At 38.5% G+C, this 18,311-nt stretch overlaps 1 long non-coding RNA gene across 1 annotated transcript in view; it reads left to right on the top strand.

Annotated features, from left to right (window-relative positions):
• The window catches only part of LOC145723840 (uncharacterized), an 87,480-nt gene extending 75,960 nt beyond the window's left edge, over positions 1 to 11,520 (top strand). The window contains exons 3-4 of the long non-coding RNA XR_014149167.1: positions 8,501 to 8,630; positions 10,664 to 11,520. This is a non-coding gene — a long non-coding RNA (uncharacterized LOC145723840). The remainder of the gene's footprint in view (positions 1 to 8,500; positions 8,631 to 10,663) is intronic.
• Positions 11,521 to 18,311: the final 6,791 nt, after the last annotated feature.

Genomic DNA, 18,311 nt, shown 5'->3' with positions numbered 1-18,311 from the left:
CTACTCCTTTTTATAAAAAGTCTTTGTTCTATTTTGTACTTAATTATAAAATAGTATGATGGAAAATCCTTTTCAAAATAAAAACTAATTGCAGCTACATTCATATATTTCATCAATGCTAAGATGCCTGTTTTTCCACATTCTAATATTGCCCAAATCATGATTCATCTTGCTTTTGACAATCCCTGTGGGTCGGGTGAAAGTTAGTACCTAGCAGCATTGCCTATACCTGAGAAAACTTGGTCATCACTTCATATACTTTATGTATCATGTTGGTACTGTGTTCTGTTTAAATTGTCTTCAATAACTTGACCTTGAAATATTTTGAAGGCAAAAATGCATAATAGAGCTTTGGGGTATAAATTCAATATTAATGAGGCAAATATTTGATGTGAGTGGAGTGGACAAAATTCCACATTTTCTTGCAGAGTCAAGGCAGCTGCTTTATGGGAATTAAAAAAGGAAGATATAAGTAAAATAGCAAAATTTTGTTACTGAGGCACCAGTAAAAGTATTATCTATCTTATGCCAACCAATACAACTGAAGTCATGAGAAATGGTCATGTCCCTTGGAGTACGTGAAAACAAAACAAAAACATAAACCAAAGCCACAAGAAGCTGATGTGAATGGTTCATGTCTTGCACAGGTCTATCATAAAGTCATTATATCATAGTTTGATTGGCAGAATGTTTTCTTATTTTTATGGGTACATGTGCTTTTTACAATTAATAGAGCCCAACGTTTCATGAAACATGGTGCTAGGCAATGGCATAATTATTCTTAGAAGAAATTATTTTGAAAAATAACCTGTTGGGTGATAAAACCTAGATAAAGTTACCATAAGGAACATACCTAAAGTAAATGAAGGCTGGTTGATTTAGGTTGCTGCTGCAAAGGAGAATAGAATTTAGAGAAAGCCTGAGAGCATTATAGTAAGGAGGATTGGGAGGGAGGGCTTCTGAGAGGACTTGGGCTTTGGATGAATCTAAGGAGAAATTAAGGAAGCAGGAGCTGCTTCTAGATTAGATGCTGTCAAGAAATTAGGGTAAATTTTGTCTAGAAGGCAGGAAAGCCAAAGTGAGGCTAAGGTTGTTGTTGGTAAAGAAACAGTCACTCATGTTAGTCAAAAGAGATGTTTAGTCATTTTTGTGGCTATGGACTGGCCTCGTCTCTGTCCTGTTGCAGACATGATCATGATGTGGCTTATATGGGCATTACTTATATTCAGCTGGGAACATCATGTCCTAGGTGCCAGTGGGGTCACTGTAGCAAAATATGTGAGAAATTCACTGGACTTGGAGTGAAAAGCTTGGCTTAATGGCCTTGCATCTTTTGGGTGTGGGAATTTATTTAATTTGTACCATCTTGGGCGCCTGGGTGGCTCGGTTGGTTGAGCGACTGCCTTGGGCTCAGGTCATGACCCTGGAGTCCTGGGATCGAGTCCCACATCGGGCTCCCTGCTCGGCAGGGAGTCTGCTTCTCCCTCTGACCCTCCCCCATCTCATGTGCTCTCTCTCTCATTCTCTCTCTCAAATAAATAAATAAAATCTTTAAAAAAATAAATAAATAAAATAATAATTTGTATAATCTTTCTGAACTTACAGCTTCCTACGTTATAAAATAGGCCTAGCTTTTTGTGGAGAGTGTTAGAAAGTAGTCCGGGTTCATTCTTTTACATGTAGTTTTCCCAGCACCGTTTATTGAAGAGACTGTCCTTGTCCCATTGTATATTCTTGCCTCCTTTGTCATAGATTAATTGGCCATATAATTGTGGGTTTATTTCTGGGCTCTCTGTTCTGTTCCACGGATCTACTGTTCCAGGACCATACTGTTTTGGTCGCTACAGCTTTGTAGTGTATCTTGAGATCCGGAATTAGAGTACTTCCAGCTTCGTTTTTCTTCCTCAAGATTTTTTTCAGCTATTCTGGGTCTTCTGTGATTCCATATAAACCTTAGTATTATCTGTTCTGGTTTTGTGAAAGATGCTATTGGTATTTTTATAGGGATTGCACTGACTCTGAAGATTGCTTTGCATAATGTGGACATTTTAACAATATTAATTCTTACACTCCTTGCATGGAATATCTTTCCATTTGTTTCTGTCATTTTCAATTTCTTTCATCAGTGTTTTATAGTTTTCAGAGTACAGGTCTTTCACCTCTTTGGTTGAGTTTATTCCTAGGTATTTTATTCTTTTCTTAATTTCTCTTTCTGCTACCTCATCATTAGTGTATAGAAACGCTACCAATTTCTGGTATTCATTTTGTATCCTGCTGCCCTACTGAATGCATTTATTATTTCTAGTAGTTTTTTTGGTGAAGGGGAATGGGAGATATAGGCTTCCTGTTATGGGATGAATACGTTACAGGAATAAAAGGCACAGCATAAGGCATATAGTCAATAGTATTGTAACAGCACTGAATGGTGACAGATGGTAGCAGCACTTGCAGTGAGCACAGCATGATGTTTAAACTTGTTAAATCACTATATTGTACACCTGAAACTAAAGTAACATTGTGTGTCAGTGACACTCAAATAAAAAAAAGTAATTAAAAAATAAAAATAAGGCTAAATAAGTCCTGGGGATGTAATGTACAGCATGGTGACTATAGTTAATAATACCATAGCACATATTTAAAAGCTGCTCAGAGACTAGATCTTAAAAATTCTCATCACAAGAAAAAAAATTGTGGCCATATGATGACAGATGCTCACTAGGCTTATTGTGGTGATGATTTTGCAATGTATAGAAACACTGAATCATATTATACACCTAAAACTAATACAATGTTCTATGTCAATTATACCTCAATAAAAAAATCTATCAAAAACAAACAAACAAATGAATAAAATAGTTCCACTAGTATGTACTTGAAATGGTTGGTGAGGAGGCAAAAGGAAGTACATACCTAAAAGGCAGTAGTAAGCAATATAAAAAAAAAGTTGATTCCTTTAGGCTGTTTTGGACAGGAGACCCAAGCTGCTGGAGGACCCTGGGCTTTGAGTGGAAGTGGAGAGGTTTGGGAGGATACACAGTTTGGGCTTCTAGGCGATCTTGCTGTAGTGGAGCAAATTCAGGAGTAGAATGGCCAGCCACAAGGCTTGCACACAGCTGGAGAGCCAAGAGCCTGCCTAATGCATCCGGGTTCGGGTTCTCCCAGAAGCGGACCTTGAGTCAAACATTCATTCCCGTGAAAGTGATTTATCAAGGAAGGGCTCCCTGGAAAGGCCGGTAAGCATGAAAGCAGGAAAGGGAAAGGGAGGGATCCGGCACGGGTATGATTCCAAGTGAAACCCCAGCTGCGGCTGGAGCCTGCGAGGGCCTCTGGAGCATAAGTGACCCCTCAGACTTCATCCAGCCTCAAGGCCAAGGAGCTGGGCTTTTGTTCTTCTGCACCAGTCGGTCATTAGATGGGCTCCTTTGTGGGGCAGGGTCTGGGCAGCTGCAGTGTCCACAGTGGCAGGAGACAGCTCTTAGTAGCAAGGTATGCAGAAGCTGGGGAATGGGTGCACAGTGCTCCATGTGGATGGAGCACCAACGGTGTCCACTTGCGCTGAGGAAACGCCTTTAAAGGGGGCTTTCCTGGACGTATTTCCTGCAAGTCTTCTCTAGCCCTCCAATACTGCTGTGACACCTTACTCATACCACGTCCACCTAGAGAAGCAGCTCTTCTTTAATCTATCACTTCCTGGAGCATAGCACTAATAGAAAGGCTAGCATTTCAAATGAAGTATGTCAGAGAAAATATTTAAAAGCTGTCGTTCTGTCTGGTGTGTCACTGGAGTGTGACACGACTATGGGAGTCCTGTTAGGAGTAATGAGGCAAGATGAGCCCTAGCAGATTCATTCTGCAGAGCACAGCTCAGAGACTGAACTAATATTATTACTGACCATAAATGTTGTTAGGGAGATGTGGAGAGGATGTTAATGCCACTAAGCATTACAATCAAATCTCTGTAATGACCAGTGAAACAGGCTAATAAATTGTAGATTATGTGTGCCCTGCATATTCATTCCTTCAGAAACCTCAACTTCCTAGCTGCAAGAAGTTCAAAGCCTCCCGCTGCAAACACTGGGCTGAAAGCCACACAAGGGGAAGAAAAATTAAAAGCTGGCAATTCTGTTAGAATTATCTGAGTCTTCTCCTCTTGAGTTACCTTCCTTTCTTCCTTCCCACTAATGAACATGGAAAAATAGGGTAAAGGTGTGGATTTGCTACTAGGCAGGAAGCTCCTGAGTGCTAATGCAACACAGCGCTGTCTTAACAGGAGGGACTGGGAACCAGAACAGAGTCGACTGTGGCTTGTAATGCATTGTGTAATATCAGGCCTCCTAGTCCTGTTTCTCTGGCTTTGGGGCTTTCTAAGCACATTTTGGAAGAATAAAAAGTCCTTGTCGTCAAGCAAGAGGATGCGATGTGTGTGCACTTGTTAAAAATAAATCTGCTCTCACCAAAAACCCATCCAGGAAAATCTGAGGAAAACCCTCCAGGAGAAATATTGTCATTGCACCAATGATTTTCACGTTCTGAGAATTTCCTGGGAGCCATAGTTTCTTGAGAATTGGAGTATGATTTTTGAAGATTTTATGTTTCTTTTGTAAAGCCCTTTTTGGTGGACCTGTCTCCTTACCTTAGGGTTTAAGAGATGGAAGATGACAGTATACCCTATAAGCGGTATTATTGCTTATTGATCTCGCTTTACCCAAGAAGCTGCTGCCCCCTGGAGTCAGACAAAGGAATGCACACATACTCCTGCTCTCCATCTCAAACCAGTCTACTCCTATGTCAAGTAAATGGAAAATAACTCAGCAGGCTTTTCTTTAGCCCATGATAGAGCCTTCACATAGTAATGCCTTTGCATTTTATCTACCTGTTCCCATTCACCTTTTTATAGGTGAGAAAACTCCAATTCAGAAAGAGGACCTGAGTGCCGTCAGCTACTGCAAGTGGCAGTGTTGCTAGAAGAGTTGTAACTTCCAGTGACGAGAGCCTAGAGTTTAAGCCAGAAGCTATTGCTTCTAGCTTTGTCTCCTCCAGCCCTCAGGATATGGATTTTGAACAGAGTAGGCTTGGAGATCTCTTTTGTTCCACAGCAGCAGTTTCATATGGGGTTTAGCACAAGAGAAGAGAACCCCGTATCTAGAGACCAAGTATGGTGAAAATCCTCCCAGAATTTGTGGATTTTCTCCAACGTGAAAGCCAACTTTCTCAGGTTCATGTTTGGTCTTCTCTGGCCCCAGGAGTACCCCAGCATTCTGAATTCATGTTGCAGTAGCTGAGTCACCTGGTCTAGGTCAGTGATTTTCAACCCTACGTTTTCCTCTAAGAGGTCTAGGAGGGTAGAGCTCTGTGGTTCATTAGGCAATTATTGGTGGGGAGGAGGACCTTATACAACTATTCCAGGAGTCATGGGGTGTTTATGTTAAACAAAAAGGAAAGGAAAGGGAAAAAACACCTTAAGTTAATCTGATACAAGTCTCCACTGTTTCCTGTTTCTTCCCCTTCAAAATTATTAGTTTCACATGGAAGCATACTCTTAAACATTAGGATGAGTAATTTATGTCTTAGCATTTTAGAATTTGTGAGAATCTCTTCTACCACTACTAAATATTGGATGAACATCTTCATGGAAATTAAATATTTCCTCTTTCATCTTACCTGACTGACTGTCTTCCTTCCTGCTTTCCTTTCCCTTGAAGAGAATACACAGTCCTTGGATAATGTTAAATCTTCTCCTTGATATTCTGTAAATTAAATATAATGATGTAAAGTTATTACTAAATTATTACTACATCTTATGTTATATGGTAAGGGAATAAGAGAAAAGAAAACAAAAATATTTGCTATGCATACACGCAAACATATACATAACAGAATGAGGAAGACATTATAACATTGAAGTCTTAATTTCTGCAATTGGCCACATGGTTTAAGCCACATAGCTAATATTTATAACTGCCTTCTTCCACTACCCATTCTTTTATTTTTTTAAAAAAGATTTTATTTATTTGTCAGAGAGAGAGCACAAGCAGGGGGAGCGGCAGGCAGAGGGAGAAGCAGGCTCCCTGCTGAGCAAGGAGCCCGATGCAGAACTCAATCCCAGGATCCTGGGATCATGACCTGAGCCGAAGGTAAACGCTTCACTGACTGAGTCACCCAGGCATCCCTCCACTACCCATTCTATATTCCCTTTGCCCTCAGCATGCACCTCAGCTAGTCATGGTTCTTTGCCTGGTGGGGTGAACCAAACCTTTATTCCTGATGGGTCTGGGCCATTAGCAGCCCTGCCTTAATTGGATTGTTGTAATTTTCCATTGACTTTAATCACAGGGTATAGTAGCATTAAGAAACCCCAAAGGGATCTCCTGTTTTCTAGACATGCTCTTTTTTACTTTCAATTACAGTCCATGATCAATTAGCCAACACCATAGGTTTCTGACAATCACATTACTCTGATTACTACTGCTTTGATTTTCACTATCCTGGTAACCACACCCACCTTGTCTTTAGCAATAAGGTTGTGCCACTTGAATTCTCCCACTCTGGGATCTAATTATCTCCACTGAATTTAGAGATCAGAGTTCAGTAGCAGGTAGCAGCTCCCAGTGTAATTTCTGACATACAGAGAATAGCAGCCACAGAGCTCTTCAGAGATGCTGGGATTCCCCTCACAAATTTATTTCTCCCAGTCTTGGTGAAAGGACTCTCCTAGAGCATGTGAGCAGGTCTTAAATGATAAATCCATTTTAACGTTTTAATCTCCTGAAGACTTTGGATACCTTCCTCTGCAGTATACGAAGACAGTATTCCACTTCATTTAGTGTAGATGACTTTTGGCCTATGTTTCAGCAAGCTGACCACCTGGTAGGCTTTTCTAACCCCTTGAGCTGCAACATTAAATGCAGAATCTTTGCTTAGTGGACCCATATCAGTAAATCTGGTCCAATCCAATTTTATATTCCTTACACCATTATCCTGCACCCCTAATATCTATTCCCACATTTCTGTCTATATAAATTGGAAAAACCATGCTGTTGTTTTGGTGTGTAGTACACTTTATCACAGGTCATACTTTGCATCTCATCCACTGAGGCCTTTTGGGAATTCAGTGTAGTTATAGGTCCATTAGCAAAAAGGAATGGTGGAGATAGTTCCTGAGGGGAATCAAAGTGTCTTTCGAGGCAACTACCTCAGGATCGGCCATTATGGCTTCTTCAGACAAAGCAGATTTAACCTCCTCAGACAGAAATAGAATGGCTTCTACTGGCAAAGAAGATTCAGCAGAATTTAGGGGTTCACTATACCCAGCTTCACTGGGATCTTCTCATATGTTCCCATTCCAATTTTCAGGACCCCTTTCCTTCTTAATTAATGACCTCACCTTAAAAGAGGATATCCATAAAGTTGAGAATTCAATTTGCATTGTAATTCAATCACTCTCAGGATGAGAATCTAGGTGTGGGTTATAGAAATTTCAACCCTGCACCTACAGGAGATAAAGGTTCCTTTCAGGGCAGACATAGAAACTTCCAAGTCACTTATGCAGAGCTTGAGCACTGAGCTCCTCATTGCCTTTCCTTACTTTCTCCAATGCAAGTAGGAGCAATCAGCCAATCCCATTATATTCTTTAATTTAACTAAAATGTTACACAGCATCAAATACATAGTTATGTAGAGCCCTACCTTTTATAGGTGTTTGGTAAAGAATATCCAATGATGATATTTTGTCTATCTGTATTACTACATACAATGGATTATCAGTACCCCCTTTACCACTAGAAATATTCATTAGTTCCTTCTCTAGAACTCATTCCAGAAATCTCAGGATCAATTCTGAAAACTCATTCTTAAGATTCTGTTCCTCTCAAAACACTTCTAGTATAAAAATCTGTATCAGTAAGTATTCCTCAAGAGAAATAGAACTGGTGGGATACACGCACACACAAGTTCATACATAGACACACACACACACACACACACAGAGAAACACACATACTTATACATCAAGAGATTCATTGTAAGGAATTGGCTTTTGCAGTTATGAGGGCTGGCTAGGCAACTCTGAAGTCTATGGAATGGGCCATCAAGAAGAGAAGGCCAGAAATTCTTGGGCACAACCTAAAACTACAGACCATAGGCAGAATTTCTTCTTCATCAGGAAAACATCATTTCTGCTTTTAAGGTCCTGCAACTGATTGTGAGAGAGACCTACTCAGATTTTTGAGGATAATCTGTACTTAAAGTCTACCAGTTGTAGATGTTAGTAACATCTCTGATATACATTCATGGCAGTATTTTTAGTGTTTGAATGACTGGGGTATATGACACATTAAAGCACATCCATGCTTTACTTCAATTTTTGTTATCCCTATTTCCAGTGTACTTACTTTTCAAAATGTATATTAAGATAGAATTTTTTTAGTTAAGTTTATAGTTACTGTTATTGATGTATTCAGATCAGCCATGGGTACCATATTATGTTTGTCTCATTTCACAGGCATCAAAGTCCACATGGAATCTGGCTCACCTGAGCATTTGGTATGTCCTGGAGGTGTTTCAGAAAGTCAGCCAGAAGAGAAAGGAAAGTGAGCAAATCTTGGATGTGAGCATAGTGACCAGTTCAGCAGGTATGTATTTTAAAATACCACGTATTGGAGGATTCCCTGTCTTACTACTCAGATGTCATCTCTTTATCCAACCTCACAAAAGCTGAGACCTGGTCCTGTATTCACAGTCCCCACGGGATAAGTCCACTTCTGTCTCTTCCTCTTCCCATTATGACAGCTGCCTTCCTCCCCGCTCCTCATTCCTCAGAGCCTGAGGAATGCTGTATTCTCCTCCTTATTTTTCTCAAGTTTCTGTAGTTGACACACCAGAGGGAACAGAAAATCCTGGAGGAAGTCAACAAGCCATATTAATTCAGTCTCAGCAGTTGTTTCTAGAATGGTCTATGTTTAATTCCGTGCACATATGAGTGACTTAAGCCAGGCTTTGAAGCATATATCTCATTAAGGAAATATATTAAAAAATCTCAAAATAGTAATTTTTGAGCTTTTACTTTTTGTCATTTCCTTTTCATCATGACCTTTCCCCTTCTCATCCACATTGCCTTGAGGATAAGTAGATCATTAGAGAGAAAATACAAAGAGGAAACAGTCAATGTTCAGCTTTCTGACTTCCAAAACAGCGTTTTGAGAATCAAAAGGGATGGCTTGAGAGAGACAGAGCAATGTTTAGGCCATAATCATAGAACTAGAAAGAGAATAGAGAATCTTCAGGTCAAGATGGCATCTTTGCTCCAATCATTTAGCAAAAGGGAAAAAAATATATACATAAAGAGACATGGCTGGACTCAATAAAAGACAAGCATTTCCATAGTCAAGGACCAGAACAGAAAGACAAAATAGTGAGCAGAGCAGAAGGTTAAGACCTCATTGCACTTTGAATGTGAAGTGGGCAGAAGTTAGAAGGGCTTTTGGTTACTTCCAAGTCAAGAGGACTAAAAGTGTTCCGTAGGAGATGACACCCCCACCCACTTATGATAGGAAAGTGTAATTCTTCTGCCAATCCTTTCTTGGGGATAGAGTTACTAGTAAGCTGGAGCCTAAGAAAGGTGGAGATATGGACACATCTGCATACTCAGGAGCTGTGGCAACTGGGTCACTTCTCTGAGCCCGGATCTGCCCCATTCCCAACATGCTTGGTGGTGATGGAACCTAGCTTCAGATTAGGACCCTGGAGGGCCAGATGATGCAACTGTGAAACCAAAACAAACAGACAAACAAAACAATTTATTGCAAAGCAAATATAAATAGGGAAAATACAACATTTTACCAAACCAGCAGAAGGCAGAGAAAGAGAATAACAGCAAGAAAGAAAAAGCATTGTTATCTCAAACCAAAAATAAGGTAATACAAATATTACCCTACTAGGCTCACAGAAAATGTAAATCTATTGAACTTTGCTACTAAAAGTCACAGTTTGTAAAACTGAATTTGAAATAGGCTATTAAATAAGACAAAAAAAATACACCTAAAAAACACCACATGGAAAGATTCGAAACAAAGCCATGAAAAACAAAATAAATATTAAGTAAAACAAGCAGCGTGAGAAAAAGTAATGTCTGGCAAAATAAAATTTAAGACAACATTACTAAGATACCATATAATTATGAAAAAAGAACAAGCCAATGGAAAGTTATGGTGATCATGAATTTGTAGGCACTCAACCATATAAAACCTTCAAGCTATTAAGAGTAAAACTTGCCGAATCACAAAGATAAATTAACAAACATAGAAACATTGGAGATTTTAATAAAACTATCAAAAATGGATAAATTAAGCAGAAAAAATAAGAATGCATATAATTTATATGCATTTATATAACATTTTATAACATTATCTATTATATATAATTGTTTACTCACTGACTGGTAATGTGACTTCTCACATACGCCTGTTTTCCTTGTTCTGTTTTTCTTCGTTTCACATTCTACACATATTTATGGATTAAAAAAACCAAACAGGTACTGAAATACTAAAAATTTTAATGGTAATTATAAACACTAAATTTATGATCATGATATGCTGGAATTGTTTTTTTTTTAAGATTTTATTTTATTTATTTATTTATTTATTTATTTAACTTATTTATTTGACAGAGAGAGAAAGCACAAGCAGGGGGAGCAGCAGAGGGAGAGGGAGAAGCAAGCTCCCAGCTGAGCAGGGAGCCCAACATGGGGCTTGATCACAGGACCTTGGGATCATGACCTGAGCCTCGATCATGACCTGAGCCAAAGGCAGATGCTTAACCGACTGAGCCACCCAGGTGCCCTGGAATTGTTCTGAAGAAACAAAAGAAAAAGCCAAGCTAGGGGAACATTGTCTGGGTCAGGAGGTGTGGTATAAGGGTACTGGTCCTAGGGAACCACAAGGAACACTTGGAATCAGCACTAGGTGAGAGCCATGCTTGCTCATGTTAAGCACTGAGAGCTAAACCAAGCCACCATTTTGTGCTAATGCTGTATGTTTCCAAGGTAGAAGAGCCATAATAGTTGCTCATCTCTCACTGTGGATATTGGAACTTCCATCAACAATTATCAGCAGAACACCTATGGATGTCCTAGTAGTGGAACGCCACTTGTGCCTTGGGACTTAGCTTAACCTTATGTGAACTGCCTGGTGTGGACTATCATTCCCCCAGTGTCAATATTCTATGACATAAGCACAGACATGCTACCCTGTCACCTCAACAAATGATGGAGCCCTTAATGTCCAGAGGGACTGTAGCGGTAAGCCCAGGAATGGTCACTTAGGTGGTGAAAGGTCCCCCATTACAAAGGGAGCTGGAGAGAATTCACTACTTCAGGATGCTACTGTTTGCTGGAAATGGTTTTCCTTCTAAGGCTGAAGCTAAATGGAATACACATAATAGGAAGAACATTTTTTTTTTTCAGAGAAAAAAATAGCTTTCATTGTCAACTCTTTGAAAAGAACACCCTACTTATATATATATATTATGAACTAAAACCTGTCTTTTTGGGACACACACCTAATTTCTACTTATTCAATAAAAATCTAAAAGGGAGGAATTTTTTTTTTTTAAGGTTTTATTTATTTATTTGACAGAGAGAGACACAGCGAGAGAGGGAACACAAGCAGGGGGAGTGGGAGAGGGAGAAGCAGGCTTCCCGCGGAGCAGGGAGCCCGATGTGGGGCTCGATCCCAGGACGCTGGGATCATGACCTGAGCCGAAGGCAGACGCTTAACGACTGAGCCACCCAGGCGCCCCTAAAAGGGAGGAATTTTCATTGGTAATCAGAGAAAGATATGCTTGTTTCATCTTTTTTCTATTCTCCCCCTATGTTTTCACAAACCCCTTCATCCATCTCTCCCTCCACTCTGCAGAACCATCTGTAACTACTGAAAACTCATACTGAGACTTGAATGAGGCTTTCTCTTCATTCATTCATTATGAAAGGGATCTTTGGGACCCCTTCTCAGATATTGTGCCCAGCAGTCTACCTGTTATGGACTGAATGTTTGTGTCCCCCCAAATGTCATATATTGAAACTCTACCCCACAGTATGATGGTATGAAGAGGTGGGCCCTTGGGAGGTAGTTAGGATTAGACCAGGACGTGAAGGTAAAGCCCTTATGAATAGGATTAGTGCCTTTGTAAGAGTCACTAGTAAGCTTGCTTCTACTGCTCTCTGTTCTCCATCATGTGAGGATACATACAAGAAGTCTATAATCTGCACCTTGAAAGAGGGTTCTCACTGGAACCTGACCCCACTGGCATCTTGATCTCAGATTTTCAGCCTTCAGAACTGTGAGAATTTATGTTGTTTATAAGCCACCTCATTTCTGGGTATTTTGTTGTAGCAGCCTGAGCTGACTAACACTCTACTCCTGTGGTTCTTTTTCCCCGGCTGACTACTCCCCACCAATTCATTAAAATGTGCAACTCTCTTCTATTCCTTCCCTTCCCTTACCACCACATTTATTGGGTATGCTCTGCCAGACACTGTGCTATTTACTGTGTATAAGTGGTCAACAAAATAGAAACTGTGCTTGCATTTATGAGTCTTATGACTTGATATGGAAGATTGATATTTAATGAACACAAATATATAAATACAATTCTGAAATATGCTATGAAGGAAAATGATTTTTTCTGCGAAAAAGAGTAACTTGGCAACATGCTTTAGTTTGAAGGTCCAGGGAAAGAACTATATCACTGAGCTGATTCTAAAGGAGATTAAAAAGAAAAAAAAAGAAGAAGGAGTTTCCAGGTAAGGAGAGGACTAGGACCTTTGCAGGCTGAGGAAATAGGTTCTCTCAGTTGGCAGAACACTTTTTCCCAGTAGAAAGAGAGGAGACTATCTTTCTTTGATTTATGCACATGATAGAAAACTTGGTTTATTTTAAATTATGAGAATCTCAAATTTTCTAGTCAAAACCTTTACGTGTTTCTCAGAGTGGTCTGGCATCTAGATTTCATAAAACAAATCAAAAGTCAGCCTAATTTTCTTCTTTAAGTATACTCCCCCCCCCCCACCTTTGTATTATTTCTATTGAGTGCTTGGATAGTCGTAAGTTATTTCTTTATATTTAGGTTTTCACCAGTATGTGTTAGAATCATATCTTTAATTATTTCCCGGGTCAGATCTTTATTCATCTCAGAATATTTCTTCATGCTGTTTAATTAACTTGATTTGATATCAACACTTTGTAGTGTGCTCTTTTTCTTTCTTTTTTAAAGAAAGGTTGATTATTTACATCTTTACTCTTCATTTGCTGCTATAAAATTACACTATATTCTCTTCAATCATTTTTAGTTTGACTTTTTTTCCCTCCAAATTCTGGCAGAAATTCTCAAGAATTTTAATTTTAAGTTTATTGCCAGATAAATTTTCCTTTTTATGAAATTGCTATCTTTTTTGCCTCCAAAAATTGTTGGCCCTACATAAAGCAATTGATCTAGAAACTCCTTTTCATACTGTCCTTATCCTATCTCTATCATTGATTAGACAACGAATAGGCATCTGCCCCAAGCTATGCTCAATAGAGTTTCCTCTCTCTTGAGAATTTATAGTGGGGATTTAGAGGGATATTTGGGCTCTAACAGCCTATAGGTAGTTTCAGGCTTGTAGTTCTAGACCCTTCTCAGACCTAACAGGTCACAGAGTCCACAAGAACCCCCTGATTCTTACTAATAAATCCCCCTTTTTATGTTTATGTTTGTACAATTGTGTTTTGTTACTTGCAGTCAAAATAGTTTGCCTAAATACAGGTATCAGGAAGAATTATTTCAATCTTCTAAATGGCTGCTCACTCTAACCTACATGTGGAGGATTAGGAAATAATTAAAGAATTTAAAATTGATGAAAGACATTTTTTTCTGCTTGAACAGCAGAAATTTGAATGCAAGTTGCATATAATGAATACTTACACATTGCAGGTTTGAAAAAGAAAGAGGATTTAAAAGGCATTATGAGACTTTTCTTCAGCTCTAAACAGCCTTTGATATTCATGAAGCTTGTTAAAGCTCTGTCACACAGACAAAGCAAAAAGGGAGGAAGTCTGCTGTTTCCTATAGCAATGGTCATTTCTACTTGGTCTAAAAGACACTATTTTCTTTAATTAAAAGTTCAGGAATAAAATAAATGTTTTTCTAATGTGTGTGGAGACAGAATCCAAGGACTTTTAGATCAAAGCATACTGATACTACCATCAGTATATATTATATATTACATTCTTATATATTACATTGGTCCAATAAAGTGAGATAGAATGGTCAAGGTAAGATTGGCACTTTCTTAGTTCCATAATTTATAGCTGTGAAGTGTATCTACTGAAGTTCAAATGATCACTAAGCTTAGAAAGGAATAGCGAAGAAGACAAATCATTGCTTGTGTGACCAAAAGACCAATCAGACATTTCTTCAGTGAACTGGGGACTTTGAGACTCATCACTAGTCTGATATGGAAGGTAGAGTCTTGGAAGAGAAGTAAAGCACAGCGTTAAAAAGGCAAAATCATCCTATTTTGTGTGTTCACATGTTTGTTATAGACCAAGAAAAGAAGCAAAGGACTTTATGTTTACTTAACAATTTATTAGTATTAAATAATTATAAAACTACTCATTAAAATTTGTGTGACACAAATAGAGGAAAAACAATAGCCCCAAAGGCTTATGCTAGAAAGGAAGGAAGACTGAAAATTAATGAGCTAAGATTTCAGCTTAAGAGAGATGAACAACAACAAAAAAACTAATCTAAAAAATAGGAGGTAAATAATAAAGTCTAGGAATTCTTAAAAGAAACCAAATGTGCATCAGTACATCAATAGTGCTAAACCTTTTTTTTTTTAAGGTTTTATTTATTTATTTGAGGGGGAGAGGGCGACAAGCTGTGGGGAGGGGCAGAGGAAGAGGGCGAAGCAGACTCCATGCTGAGCAGGGAGCCCAATGTGGGACTCGATCCCAGGACACTGGGATCATGACCTGAGCTGAAGGCAGATGCTTAACCAACTGAGCCAAGGTACCCTAGAAAAATATAATTTAAAAAGATGCCATATACAATAGCTATATATATATATATGGTACATAGGGTGAACATGTCTTTTTTTAAAAACATTTTTTATTTAAATTCAATTAATTAACATATAATGTATTATTGGTTTCAGAGGTACAGGTCTGTGATTCATCGGTCTTTTACAATACCCAGTGCTCATTACATCATATGCCCTCCTTAATGTCCATCACCCAGTTACCCCATCCCTCAACCCCTTTCCCCTCCAACAACCCTCAGTTTGTTCCTATGATTAAGAGTCTCTTACAGTTTCTCTCCCTCTCTGGTTTCATCTTGTTTTAACTTTTCCTCTCTTCCCCTATGATCCTCTATTTTGTTTCTTAAATTCCACATCTCAATGAGATCATATGATAATTGATAATTGATAATATGATAATTGTCTTTCTCTGATTAACTTATTTCGCTTAGCACAATAACCTCTAGTTCCATCCACATTGTTGCAAATGGCAAGATTTCATTTTTTGATGGCTGTGTAAAATCCAGTGTATGTGTATGTGTGTGTGTGTATCACATCTTCTTTATTCGTTCATCTGTCGATGAGGTAGTGTCCATTTCTTGATTGGATTATTTATTCTTTGGGTATTGAGTTTGATAAGTTCTTTATAGGTTTTGGATACTAGCCCTTTATCTGATATGTCATTTCTCTCTCCCATTCTGTCAGTTGTCTTTTGGTTTTGTTGACTGTTTCCTTTCCTGTGCAGAAGTTTTTTATCTTGATGAAGTCCCAATAGTTCATTTTTGCCCTTGCTTCCCTTGCCTTTGGCGCTGTTTCTAGGAAGAAGTTGCTACAGCTGAAGTCAAAGAGATTGCTGCCTATGTTCTTCTCTAGGATTTTGATGGATTCCTCTCTCATATTTAAGTCTTTCATCCATTTTGAGTCTACTTTTGTGTATGGTGTAGGGAAATGGTCCAGTTTCATTCTTCTGCATGCGGCTGTCCAATTTTCCCAACACCATTTGTTGAAGAGACTGCCTTTAAAAAAAAAGACATAGGGTGAACATTTCACAAAAGGTATAGAAGATCCTATGTATATACTTGTAAAACTTTAGTAACAGTAAAGAAGGACTAAATATAAACATGCTCTTTCCATGAATAGAAAAACTCACTATCTTATAGATGCCATTTGTTTTCAAATTGATTTATAGATTTAGTATAATAGAAATAATACCATTTTTTAAATGAAATGTGATAAGCTCTTTATAAAATGAATATGGAAGATGAAAGGGCCCCAAATAGTCATAAATACAATTTGCACTATAGGTAGGTATTATATATATAATACAGTCTGGTATTGTCATAGGAATAGATAAATATCTACCACAGGTATAGAACAGAGATCCAAAAGAAGACTCAGGAATCTGGAGAGCTGATGTGGTTCAAACTGGTTCAGTAGATTAGTGAGGAAATGATTGAACATTACTGTGAATCAGTAATAAAAAGTCCCCTGAAAAAGCATTGCACAGGCGAAGAAATACAAATGGCATAGAAACATGGAAAGTTGCTCTTTGTCATTAATAATTCAGAGAACTGCAAATTAAAAACTACAGTTAAATATCATTTCACAGTCATTAGTCTGGCAAAAATTTAAATCCTGCCAATACCATGTTTGGCGAAGGATGTGAAGCAAAGAAAACTCTCTTGATTGCTAGTGGAAGTATGAATTGAAATTATGTTGGAAAATAATTTGACATTATCCAGTAATGTACATATCATGTAACTGTTTAATTCTATTCTATTCCTAGGTATGTGCCTTAAACTCTTGCACATGTGGGCCAGGGAACATGTACAAAATTGTTCAGAGCAGCATTGCCTATAATAGAACAACTGTGCAAAGAACCTTTGTTAGTTTTCCATTGCTGTATAACGAATGAACACAGATTACATGGCTTAAAATAACACCCATATATTATTTCATAGTTTCTGTAGGTCAGAAATCTGTGCTTGGCCTAGCTGAATTCTCTGCTCAAGGCATCATAAGGTTGGAGTCTAGGTGTTGGCCTGGTTGCGTTTGTTCTCTTCTAGAGCTCAGTGTTCTCTTTCAAGCTTGTGTGGTTGGTAGAATTCAGCTCCTTGCAGTTGTGGACCTGAGGTCCCCATCTTCTTATTGGCTGTTGGCTGGAGGCTTCTCTCAGCTCTTGTGGTTGTCAGTGGGTCCTTGTTCCATGGCCTTCTCATGGTTTGAATCTCTCTGACCTTCTTTAAGGGCTCACTTGAATAGATCAGGCCCACTTATGAATATCTCCCTAATTTAAAGTCAACTGATTAGGGATTTTAATGATATCCACAAAGTCTCTTCACAGCAGCAGTAGATTAGTATTTGATCGAATAGATAGGAGAAAGTATGTGTCCACCAGCGTTGGGAATCTTGGGGGCCATCCTAGAATTCTGCCTGCTACACAGTCCAAATGTTCAATATCATTAGAGTAGATCATTGTATTTTTTATAATAGAGTCATATGACAGAATAACATATAGCAGTGAAAACAAATGAAGTTAAATTATATACCTCTATTGATGAATGCCAAAAGTATGTTGTGATAAAAAATTAAATCAGAATATTACAGTATGATTCCACTTGTACACATGCAAAAATGTGAAAAATTACACAAAATTTAGCTTTATACTACACTTAGGTGGGGGAACTCTAAACATAATGATGAAAACTATTGGCGCAAATTTAGGAGAAGATATTTCTAGAGTGAAGGGAAGAAAGTGGTATAATAAAGGATGGAAAAACTGGGGGATTTAAAATTATTAATGTTTTATTCTTTTATAAAAAATTTTATGTATTTATTTTAGAGAGAGCGAGAGAGTGCAAGCATGGGGAGAAGCAGAGGGAGAGAGAATCAGAAGCAAACTCCCTGCTGAGCATGGAGCCTGATGCGGGGCTCAATTCTACGACTGTGAGATCATGAACTGAGCCAAAACCAAGAGTCAGATGCTTAACCGACTGAGCCACCCAGATGCCCCATTAATTGTTTATTTCTTAAGCTGGGTGTTAAGTATTATAAATTTTCTTAAAACACTACATGTATGTATGGTAGGCTTCATATTAAAATATCTGAAGATAGGGGGTGGAGCAAGATGGCTGAGGAGTAGGAGACCTGGATTTCGTCTCCTCTCAGGAATTCAGCTGGATAGGGATCAAACCATTCTGAACACCTACAAACCCAACAGGAGATCGAAGAAAGGAATAGCAACAACTCTCTGAACAGA

The sequence above is a fragment of the Leptonychotes weddellii genome, chromosome 10 (genome assembly GCF_054177405.1).
Source record: "Leptonychotes weddellii isolate Sample4059 chromosome 10, ASM5417740v2, whole genome shotgun sequence".
Taxonomy (NCBI): Eukaryota; Metazoa; Chordata; class Mammalia; order Carnivora; family Phocidae; genus Leptonychotes; species Leptonychotes weddellii.
Note: the sequence above shows the minus strand (reverse complement) of the source record. Positions and strands in the feature narration are given on the sequence as shown.